Consider the following 11,297-nt stretch of genomic DNA (forward strand, 5'->3'; position numbering starts at 1 on the left):
GGAATCGCTTATCTTCCGCACACTAAAACACATCTTTCAAACATCCCTGCCGGGATTCGAACCCGGGACCTTTGGATTAGAAGTCCAACGCGCTATCCACTGCGCTACAGGGACCGCGCGGTTACTGTACGAGCAGTACGTAGATATACAAAAAAGAGTTTGCAGTTTGTAGATATATAAATGATGAAGTTGTTGACGTTAAGAAGAAAAAAACTGCGATGTGGTTAGTCGGGTTAAATTACGTACGCTTCACAGAAATTTTAGCTACTTACCAAAAAGCATCATCTTTCGTCATAGAAAAATGTTTTGGTTTCAATTTAAAATCCGAAGCTGAAAAAAAACATTGTAAAAAACTGATTTTTTGTCTCTACGTCAATGTAAGTGTTTACATCGATTTTATCGAAAAGCTATTTATTGCATGAGTGTTTATTGTAAAAAAGCTTTTAACTCAGCTGTCTATCTTCCCTTCATGCGTGGCAATTGTAAGTGATCTTAAATTATATTTTGCATTTTGCAATTTACTTAGACTTCATTTTTATGCCTTTTTTTGTTATTTCTTCATAAAATTCAATACCTGTTTCTCGGAGAAGCTGTTATTGCCAAAAAGTAATACAGTGGAAGCCACAGTGCCGACAGGTTAAATTTTTCACATCATGTTGAATCTTTTTTTATGTGGAAAAAGTTTAAGTTATACTTAAAGATTCTGAACGGCCGGTTAGAACTTTAAATGATAATTGGTCGCGATGATTTCATAGCAATAAGCATAATTTCTGCTGAATAATGTGTCCGTTGAAAGAGGTAAAATACCTATAGACCACAGTCTGAAATATCTTACAGGATTACTGACTGAAACCGAGCGAGAAATATAAATTAATGTTGTGTTATGTATCTGAGTAGCTTTTATACATAGCAAAAAATCGAATAACAGAATGAAAACATGAAACTGTGTCAATTGATGCTGTAGTTTCTCATTCCTAGGTCAAACTCGTGCAAAAACCTTTTTCATCTCTGATTCCAAATTCACAGCAAGTAGAAAAATGTTCAAAATGCAAAAGAAGTGTAAGACGGAATCGCTTATCTTCCGCACACTAAAACACATCTTTCAAACATCCCTGCCGGGATTCGAACCCGGGACCTTTGGATTAGAAGTCCAACGCGCTATCCACTGCGCTACAGGGACCGCGCGGTTACTGTACGCGTAGTACATAGATATACAAAAAAGAGTTTGCAGTTTGTAGATATATAAATGATGAAGTTGTTGACGCTAAGAAGAAAAAAACTGCGATGTGGTTAGTCGGGTTAAATTACGTACGCTTCACAGAAGTTTTAGCTACTTACAAAAAAGCATCATCTTTCGTCATAGAAAAATGTTTTGGTTTCAATTTAAGATCTGAAGCTGAAAAAAAACATTGTAAAAAACTGATTTTTTGTCTCTACGTCAATGTAAGTGTTTACATCGATTTTATCGAAAAGCTATTTATTGCATGAGTGTTTATTGTAAAAAAGCTTTTAACTCAGCTGTCTATCTTCCCTCCATGAGTGGCAATTGTAAGTGATCTTAAATTATATTTTGCGTTTTGCAATTTACTTAGACTTCATTTTTATGGCTTTTTTTGTTATTTCTTCATAAAATTCAATCCCTGTTTCTCGGAGTAGCTGTTATTGCCAAAAAGTAATGCAGTGGAAGCCACAGTGCCGACAGGTTAAATTTTTCACATCATGTTGAATCTTTTTTTATGTCGAGAAAGTTTAAGTTATACTTAAAGATTCTGAACGGCCGGTTAGAACTTTAAATGATAATTGGTCGCGATGATTTCATAGCAATAAGTATAATTTCTGCTGAATAATGTGTCCGTTGAAAGAGGTAAAATACCTATAGACCACAGTCTGAAATATCTTACAGGATTACTGACTGAAACCGAGCGAGAAATATAAATTAATGTTGTGTTATGTATCTGAGTAGCTTTTATACATAGCAAAAAATCGAATAACTGAATGAAAACATGAAACTGTGTCAATTGATGCTGTAGTTTCTCATTCCTAGGTCAAACTCGTGCAAAAACCATTTTTATCTCTGATTCCAAATTCACAGCAAGTAGAAAAATGTTCAAAATGCAAAAGAAGTGTAACACGGAATCGCCTATCTTCCGCACACTAAAACACATCTTTCAACCATCCCTGCCGGGATTCGAACCCGGGACCTTTGGATTAGAAGTCGCACGCGCTATCCACTGCGCTACAGGGACGGTTTTTTAAAATTGAAAAAACCATAGGCGAAATTGGTTAAGATATTGTATTTAAATTTTAATTTGTAATATAAAAATAATAAAAAAAATAAAAAAACGTTTCTCTTGCTTTTCCTTCAACCGTAGTTCTGGTTTTGGAAAAAATATTTTCTAATGTAAAAAAACTTACAATACGAGCAATATTACTGTTCAAGTGTCAAAAAACGTTGGCAACATGTTTTGTGTTATATTTCTTTTTACTTACGTAAATGTTTTTCCAATAAATTTTATTGAGTTTAATAAACGAAGCAGCACTCATTTTCGTAAACTTCTTCATTTGATCTTATCTAATGTGATTGATACCTGACTAAGAAATAGAGAAAATTTATTTCTGAAAAAAAGTACTTAGAGAAGATGAAATTATTAATCGTTGTATTAAATTAGAATGTTGAAATCTTTCTGGAGCCTAATAATTTGCTGCAAATCACATTTTTTTCCTCAACTAGTAAGGACTTTATATATCCCTAAACTAACGACATTAGTACTAACGCAAAAAATACTTCAAGAACTATCCATTGCATACTCAACTCTTCTCTGTTTCTAATGTACTAAAGGTATCCTTTCAGTTGCAACAAGTGGTAACCTCTCTTAGCAGCTGTAAGTTATGATATATTTTTAGTAATTTATAGTCTAAATAAAAAACCAGGAAAACAACCGTGGCCTACATCCCTGCCGGGATTGGAACCCGGGACCTTTGGATTAGAAGTCCAACGCGCTATCCACTGCGCTACAGGGACCGCGCGGTTACTGTACGAGCAGTACGTAGATATACAAAAAAGAGTTTGCAGTTTGTAGATATATAAATGATGAAGTTGTTGACGTTAAGTAGAAAAAAACTGCAATGTGGTTAGTCGGGTTAAATTACATACGCTTCACAGAAGTTTTAACTATTTACCGAAAAGCATCATCTTTCGTCATAGAAAAATGTTTTGGTTTCAATTTAAGATCCGAAGCTGAAAAAAACATTGTAAAAAACTGATTTTTTGTCTCTACGTCAATGTAAGTGTTTACATCGATTTTATCGAAAAGCTATTTATTGCATGAGTGTTTATTGTAAAAAAGCTTTTAACTCAGCTGTCTATCTTCCCTCCATGCGTGGCAATTGTAATTGATCTTAAATTATATTTTGCGTTTTGCAATTTACTTAGACTTCATTTTTATGGCTTTTTTTGTTATTTCTTCATAAAATTCAATACCTGTTTCTCGGAGAAGCTGTTATTGCCAAAAAGTAATACAGTGGAAGCCACAGTGCCGACAGGTTAAATTTTTCACATCATGTTGAATCTTTTTTTATGTGGAGAAAGTTTAAGTTATACTTAAAGATTCTGAACGGCCGGTTAGAACTTTAAATGATAATTGGTCGCGATGATTTCATAGCAATAAGCATAATTTCTGCTGAATAATGTGTGCGTTGAAAGAGGTAAAATACCTATAGACCACAGTCTAAAATATCTTACAGGATTACTAACTGAAACCGAGCGAGAAATATAAATTAATGTTGTGTTATGTATCTGAGTAGCTTTTATACATAGCAAAAAATCGAACAACTGTATGAAAACATGAAACTGTATCAAATGATGCTGTAGTTTCTCATTCCTAGGTCAAACTCGTGCAAAAACCTTTTTCATCTCTGATTCCAAATTCACAGCAAGTAGAAAAATGTTCAAAATGCAAAAGATGTGTAAGACGGAATCGCTTATCTTCCGCACACTAAAACACATCTTTCAAACATCCCTGCCGGGATTCGAACCCGGGACCTTTGGATTAGAAGTCCAACGCGCTATCCACTGCGCTACAGGGACCGCGCGGTTACTGTACGAGCAGTACGTAGATATACAAAAAAGAGTTTGCAGTTTGTAGATATATAAATGATGAAGTTGTTGACGTTAAGAAGAAATAAAACTGCGATGTGGTTAGTCGGGTTAAATTACGTACGCTTCACAGAAGTTTTAGCTACTTACCAAAAAGCATCATCTTTCGTCATAGAAAAATGTTTTGGTTTCAATTTCAGATCTGAAGCTGAAAAAAAACATTGTAAAAAACTGATTTTTTGTCTCTACGTCAATGTAAGTGTTTACATCGATTTTATCGAAAAGCTATTTATTGCATGAGTGTTTATTGTAAAAAAGCTTTTAACTCAGCTGTCTATCTTCCCTCCATGAGTGGCAATTGTAAGTGATCTTAAATTATATTTTGCGTTTTGCAATTTACTTAGACTTCATTTTTATGGCTTTGTTTGTTATTTCTTCATAAAATTCAATCCCTGTTTCTCGGAGTAGCTGTTATTGCCAAAAAGTAATGCAGTGGAAGCCACAGTGCCGACAGGTTAAATTTTTCACATCATGTTGAATCTTTTTTTATGTCGAGAAAGTTTAAGTTATACTTAAAGATTCTGAACGGCCGGTTAGAACTTTAAATGATAATTGGTCGCGATGATTTCATAGCAATAAGTATAACTTCTGCTAAATAATGTGTCCGTTGAAAGAGGTAAAATACCTATAGACCACAGTCTGAAATATCTTACAGGATTACTGACTGAAACCGAGCGAGAAATATAAATTAATGTTGTGTTATGTATCTGAGTAGCTTTTATACATAGCAAAAAATCGAACAACTGTATGAAAACATGAAACTGTATCAAATGATGCTGTAGTTTCTCATTCCTAGGTCAAACTCGTGCAAAAACCTTGTTCATCTCTGATTCCAAATTCACAGCAAGTAGAAAAATGTTCAAAATGCAAAAGAAGTGTAAGACGGAATCGCTTATCTTCCGCACACTAAAACACATCTTTCAAACATCTCTGCCGGGATTCGAACCCGGGACCTTTGGATTAGAAGTCCAACGCGCTATCCACTGCGCTACAGGGACCGCGCGGTTACTGTACGCGTAGTACGTAGATATACAAAAAAGAGTTTGCAGTTTGTAGATATATAAATGATGAAGTTGTTGACGTTAAGTAGAAAAAAACTGCGATGTGGTTAGGCGGGTTAAATTACATACGCTTCACAGAAGTTTCAGCTACTTACCGAAAAGCATCATCTTCCGTCATAGAAAAATGTTTTGGTTTCAATTTAAGATCCGAAGCTGAAAAAAACATTGTAAAAAACTGATTTTTTGTCTCTACGTCAATGTAAGTGTTTACATCGATTTTATCGAAAAGCTATTTATTGCATGAGTGTTTATTGTAAGAAAGCTTTTAACTCAACTGTGTATCCTCCCTCCATGCGTGGCAATTGTAAGTGATCTTAAATTATATTTTGCGTTTTGCAATTTACTTAGACTTCATTTTTATAGCTTTTTTTGTTATTTCTTCATAAAATTCAATCCCTGTTTCTCGGAGTAGCTGTTATTGCCAAAAAGTAATGCAGTGGAAGCCACAGTGCCGACAGGTTAAATTTTTCACATCATGTTGAATCTTTTTTTATGTAGAGAAAGTTTAAGTTATACTTAAAGATTCTGAACGGCCGGTTAGAACTTTAAATGATAATTGGTCGCGATGATTTCATAGCAATAAGTATAACTTCTGCTGAATAATGTGTCCGTTGAAAGAGGTAAAATACCTATAGACCACAGTCTGAAATATCTTACAGGATTACTGACTGAAACCGAGCGAGAAATATAAATTAATGTTGTGTTATGTATCTGAGTAGCTTTTATACATAGCAAAAAATCGAACAACTGTATGAAAACATGAAACTGTATCAAATGATGCTGTAGTTTCTCATTCCTAGGTCAAACTCGTGCAAAAACCTTGTTCATCTCTGATTACAAATTCACAGCAAGTAGAAAAATGTTCAAAATGCAAAAGAAGTGTAAGACGGAATCGCTTATCTTCCGCACACTAAAACACATCTTTCAAACATCCCTGCCGGGATTCGAACCCGGGACCTTTGGATTAGAAGTCCAACGCGCTATCCACTGCGCTACAGGGACCGCGCGGTTACTGTACGCGTAGTACGTAGATATACAAAAAAGAGTTTGCAGTTTGTAGATATATAAATGATGAAGTTGTTGACGTTAAGTAGAAAAAAACTGCGATGTGGTTAGGCGGGTTAAATTACATACGCTTCACAGAAGTTTCAGCTACTTACCGAAAAGCATCATCTTTCGTCATAGAAAAATGTTTTGGTTTCAATTTAAGATCCGAAGCTGAAAAAAACGTTGTAAAAAACTGATTTTTTGTCTCTACGTCAATGTAAGTGTTTACATCGATTTTATCGAAAAGCTATTTATTGCATGAGTGTTTATTGTAAGAAAGCTTTTAACTCAACTGTGTATCCTCCCTCCATGCGTGGCAATTGTAAGTGATCTTAAATTATATTTTGCGTTTTGCAATATACTTAGACTTCATTTTTATAGCTTTTTTTGTTATTTCTTCATAAAATTCAATCCCTGTTTCTCGGAGTAGCTGTTATTGCCAAAAAGTAATACAGTGGAAGCCACAATGCCGACAGGTTAAATTTTTCACATCATGTTGAATCTTTTTTTATGTAGAGAAAGTTTAAGTTATACTTAAAGATTCTGAACGGCCCGGTTAGAACATTTAAATGATAATTGGTCGCGATGATTTCATAGCAATAAGTATAATTTCTGCTGAATAATGTGTCCGTTGAAGGAGGTAAAATACCTATAGACCACAGTCTGAAATATCTTACAGGATTACTGACTGAAACCGAGCGAGAAATATAAATTAATGTTGTGTTATGTATCTGAGTAGCTTTTATACATAGCAAAAAATCGAATAACTGAATGAAAACATGAAACTGTGTCAATTGATGCTGTAGTTTCTCATTCCTAGGTCAAACTCGTGCAAAAACCTTTTTCATCTCTGATTCCAAATTCACAGCAAGTAGAAAAATGTTCAAAATGCAAAAGAAGTGTAAGACGGAATCGCTTATCTTCCGCACACTAAAACACATCTTTCAAACATCCCTGCCGGGATTCGAACCCGGGACCTTTGGATTAGAAGTCCAACGCGCTATCCACTGCGCTACAGGGACGGTTTTTTAAAATTGAAAAAACCATAGGCGAAATTAGTTAAGATATTGTATTTAAATTTTAATTTGTAATATAAAAATATTAAAAAAATTAAAAACGTTTCTTTTGCTTTTCCTTCAACCGTAGTTCTGGTTTTGGAAAAAATATTTTCTAAAGTAAAAAAACTTACAATACGAGCAATATTGCTGTTCAAGTGTCAAAAAACGTTGGCAACATGTTTTGTGTTATATTTCTTTTTACTTACGTAAATCTTTTCTCAATAAATTTTAGTGAGTTTAATAAACGAAGCAGCACTCATTTTCGTAAACTTCTTCATTTGATCTTATTTAATGTGATTCATACCTGACTAAGAGATAGAGAAAATTTATTTCTGAAAAAAAGTACTTAAAGAAGATGAAATTATTAATCGTTGTATTAAATTAGAATGTTGAAATCTTTCTGGAGCCTAATAGTTTGCTACAAATCACATTTTTGTCCTCAACTAGTAAGGACTTTATATATCCCTAAACTAACGACATTAGTACTAACACAAAAAATACTTCAAGAAATATCCATTGCCCACTCAACTCTTCTCTGTTTCTAATGTACTAAAGGTATCCTTTCAGTTGCAACAAGTAGTAACCTCTCTTAGCAGCTCTAAGTTATGATATATTTTTAGTAATTTATAGTCTAAATAAAAAACCAGGAAAACAACCGTGGCCTACATCCCTGCCGGGATTCGAACCCGGGACCTTTGGATTAGAAGTCCAACGCGCTATCCACTGCGCTACAGGGACCGCGCGGTTACTGTTCGAGCAGTACGTAGATATACAAAAAAGAGTTTGCAGTTTGTAGATATATAAATGATGAAGTTGTTGACGTTAAAAAGAAAAAAACTGCGATGTGGTTAGTCGGGTTAAATTACATACGCTTCACAGAAGTTTTAGCTACTTACCGAAAAGCATCATCTTTCGTCATAGAAAAATGTTTTGGTTTCAATTTAAGATCCGAAGCTGAAAAAAACATTGTAAAAAACTGATTTTTTGTCTCTACGTCAATGTAAGTGTTTACATCGATTTTATCGAAAAGCTATTTATTGCATGAGTGTTTATTGTAAGAAAGCTTTTAACTCAACTGTCTATCCTCCCTCCATGCGTGGCAATTGTAAGTGATCTTAAATTATTTTTTGCGTTTTGCAATTTACTTAGACTTCATTTTTATGGCTTTTTTTGTTATTTCTTCATAAAATTCAATCCCTGTTTCTCGGAGTAGCTGTTATTGCCAAAAAGTAATGCAGTGGAAGCCACAGTGCCGACAGGTTAAATTTTTCACATCATGTTGAATCTTTTTTTATGTAGAGAAAGTTTAAGTTATACTTAAAGATTCTGAACGGCCCGGTTAGAATTTTAAATGATAATCGGTCGCGATGATTTCATAGCAATAAGTATAATTTCTGCTTAATATTGTGTCCGTTGAAAGAGGTAAAATACCTATAGACCACAGTCTGAAATATCTTACAGGATTACTGACTGAAACCGAGCGAGAAATATAAATTAATGTTGTGTTATGTATCTGAGTAGCTTTTATACATAGCAAAAAATCGAATAACTGAATGAAAACATGAAACTGTGTCAATTGATGCTGTAGTTTCTCATTCCTAGGTCAAACTCGTGCAAAAGCTTTTTCATCTCTGATTCCAAATTCACAGCAAGTAGAAAAATGTTCAAAATGCAAAAGAAGTGTAAGACGGAATCGCTTATCTTCCGCACACTAAAACACATCTTTCAAACATCCCTGCCGGGATTCGAACCCGGGACCTTTGGATTAGAAGTCCAACGCGCTATCCACTGCGCTACAGGGACGGTGTTTTAAAATTGAAAAAACCATAGGCGAAATTAGTTAAGATATTGTATTTAAATTTTAATTTGTAATATAAAAATATTAAAAAAATTAAAAAACGTTTCTTTTGCTTTTCCTTCAACCGTAGTTCTGGTTTTGGAAAAAACATTTTCTAAAGTAAAAAAACTTACAATACGAGCAATATTGCTGTTCAAGTGTCAAAAAACGTTGGCAACATGTTTTGTGTTATATTTCTTTTTACTTACGTAAATCTTTTCTCAATAAATTTTATTGAGTTTAATAAACGAAGCAGCACTCATTTTCGTAAACTTCTTCATTTGATCTTATCTAATGTGATTCATACCTGACTAAGAGATAGAGAAAATTTATTTCTGAAAAAAAGTACTTAAAGAAGATGAAATTATTAATCGTTGTATTAAATTAGAATGTTGAAATCTTTCTGGAGCCTAATAGTTTGCTACAAATCACATTTTTGTCCTCAACTAGTAAGGACTTTATATATCCCTAAACTAACGACATTAGTACTAACACAAAAAATGCTTCAAGAACTATCCATTGCCCACTCAACTCTTCTCTGTTTCTAATGTACTAAAGGTATCCTTTCAGTTGCAACAAGTGGTAACCTCTCTTAGCAGCTGTAAGTTATGATATATTTTTAGTAATTTATAGTCTAAATAAAAAACCAGGAAAACAACCGTGGCCTACATCCCTGCCGGGATTCGAACCCGGGACATTTGGATTAGAAGTCCAACGCGCTATCCACTGTGCTACAGGGACCGCGCGGTTACTGTTCGAGCAGTACGTAGATATACAAAATAGAGTTTGCAGTTTGTAGATATATAAATGATGAAGTTGTTGACGTTAAGTAGAAAAAAACTGCGATGTGGTTAGTCGGATTAAATTACATACGCTTCACAGAAGTTTTAGCTACTTACCGAAAAGCATCATCTTTCGTCATAGAAAAATGTTTTGATTTCAATTTAAGATCCGAAGCTGAAAAAAACATTGTAAAAAACTGATTTTTTGTCTCTACGTCAATGTAAGTGTTTACATCGATTTTATCGAAAAGCTATTTATTGCATGAGTGTTTATTGTAAGAAAGCTTTTAAGTCAACTGTGTATCCTCCCTCCATGCATGGCAATTGTAAGTGATCTTAAATTATATTTTGCGTTTTGCAATTTACTTAGACTTCATTTTTATGACTTTTTTTGTTATTTCTTCATAAAATTCAATCCCTGTTTCTCGGAGTAGCTGTTATTGCCAAAAAGTAATACAGTGGAAGCCACAGTGCCGACAGGTTAAATTTTTCACATCATGTTGAATCTTTTTTTATGTAGAGAAAGTTTAAGTTATACTTAAAGATTCTGAACGGCCCGGTTAGAACTTTAAATGATAATTGGTCGCGATGATTTCATAGCAATAAGTATAATTTCTGCTGAATAATGTGTCCGTTGAAAGAGGTAAAATACCTATAGACCACAGTCTGAAATATCTTACAGGATTACTGACTGAAACCGAGCGAGAAATATAAATTAATGTTGTGTTATGTATCTGAGTAGCTTTTATACATAGCAAAAAATCGAATAACTAAATGAAAACATGAAACTGTGTCAATTGATGCTGTAGTTTCTCATTCCTAGGTCAAACTCGTGCAAAAACCTTTTTCATCTCTGATTCCAAATTCACAGCAAGTAGAAAAATGTTCAAAATGCAAAAGAAGTGTAAGACGGAATCGCTTATCTTCCGCACACTAAAACACATCTTTCAAACATCTCTGCCGGGATTCGAACCCGGGACATTTGGATTAGAAGTCCAACGCGCTATCCACTGCGTTACAGGGACGGTTTTTTAAAATTGAAAAAACCATAGGCGAAATTAGTTAAGATATTGTATTTAAATTTTAATTTGTAATATAAAAATATTAAAAAAATTAAAAAACGTTTCTTTTGCTTTTCCTTCAACCGTAGTTCTGGTTTTGGAAAAAATATTTTCTAAAGTAAAAAAACTTACAATACGAGCAATATTGCTGTTCAAGTGTCAAAAAACGTTGGCAAAATGTTTTGTGTTATATTTCTTTTTACTTACGTAAATCTTTTCTCAATAAATTTTATTGAGTTTAACCACTCAAGCAGCTGCGACGTAATATTACGTCAAGGAATTTATATGTCATTAG

The 11,297-nt window shown here is 33.9% G+C and overlaps 12 non-coding genes across 12 annotated transcripts; all 12 read right to left on the bottom strand.

Annotated features, from left to right (window-relative positions):
- Positions 1 to 41: 41 nt before the first annotated feature.
- On the bottom strand, positions 42 to 114 carry Trnar-ucu (transfer RNA arginine (anticodon UCU)). Its single transcript has one exon. It is a non-coding gene; the product is annotated as a tRNA-Arg (tRNA).
- A 993-nt stretch (positions 115 to 1,107) lies between these two features.
- Trnar-ucu (transfer RNA arginine (anticodon UCU)) lies at positions 1,108 to 1,180 on the bottom strand. The gene has a single exon. It is a non-coding gene; the product is annotated as a tRNA-Arg (tRNA).
- Positions 1,181 to 2,173: 993 nt separating this feature from the next.
- Positions 2,174 to 2,246, bottom strand: Trnar-ucu (transfer RNA arginine (anticodon UCU)). Its single transcript has one exon. It is a non-coding gene; the product is annotated as a tRNA-Arg (tRNA).
- A 703-nt stretch (positions 2,247 to 2,949) lies between these two features.
- Trnar-ucu (transfer RNA arginine (anticodon UCU)) lies at positions 2,950 to 3,022 on the bottom strand. Its single transcript has one exon. It is a non-coding gene; the product is annotated as a tRNA-Arg (tRNA).
- Positions 3,023 to 4,014: 992 nt separating this feature from the next.
- Positions 4,015 to 4,087, bottom strand: Trnar-ucu (transfer RNA arginine (anticodon UCU)). The gene has a single exon. It is a non-coding gene; the product is annotated as a tRNA-Arg (tRNA).
- A 994-nt stretch (positions 4,088 to 5,081) lies between these two features.
- Positions 5,082 to 5,154, bottom strand: Trnar-ucu (transfer RNA arginine (anticodon UCU)). The gene has a single exon. It is a non-coding gene; the product is annotated as a tRNA-Arg (tRNA).
- A 992-nt stretch (positions 5,155 to 6,146) lies between these two features.
- Positions 6,147 to 6,219, bottom strand: Trnar-ucu (transfer RNA arginine (anticodon UCU)). The gene has a single exon. It is a non-coding gene; the product is annotated as a tRNA-Arg (tRNA).
- Positions 6,220 to 7,213: 994 nt separating this feature from the next.
- Positions 7,214 to 7,286, bottom strand: Trnar-ucu (transfer RNA arginine (anticodon UCU)). The gene has a single exon. It is a non-coding gene; the product is annotated as a tRNA-Arg (tRNA).
- A 701-nt stretch (positions 7,287 to 7,987) lies between these two features.
- Trnar-ucu (transfer RNA arginine (anticodon UCU)) lies at positions 7,988 to 8,060 on the bottom strand. The gene has a single exon. It is a non-coding gene; the product is annotated as a tRNA-Arg (tRNA).
- Positions 8,061 to 9,052: 992 nt separating this feature from the next.
- Positions 9,053 to 9,125, bottom strand: Trnar-ucu (transfer RNA arginine (anticodon UCU)). The gene has a single exon. It is a non-coding gene; the product is annotated as a tRNA-Arg (tRNA).
- Positions 9,126 to 9,827: 702 nt separating this feature from the next.
- Positions 9,828 to 9,900, bottom strand: Trnar-ucu (transfer RNA arginine (anticodon UCU)). The gene has a single exon. It is a non-coding gene; the product is annotated as a tRNA-Arg (tRNA).
- A 993-nt stretch (positions 9,901 to 10,893) lies between these two features.
- Trnar-ucu (transfer RNA arginine (anticodon UCU)) lies at positions 10,894 to 10,966 on the bottom strand. Its single transcript has one exon. It is a non-coding gene; the product is annotated as a tRNA-Arg (tRNA).
- Between the last annotated feature and the right edge of the window lie 331 nt (positions 10,967 to 11,297).

Source organism: Uloborus diversus, chromosome 9 (assembly GCF_026930045.1).
Source record: "Uloborus diversus isolate 005 chromosome 9, Udiv.v.3.1, whole genome shotgun sequence".
NCBI classification, from domain to species: domain Eukaryota; kingdom Metazoa; phylum Arthropoda; class Arachnida; order Araneae; family Uloboridae; genus Uloborus; species Uloborus diversus.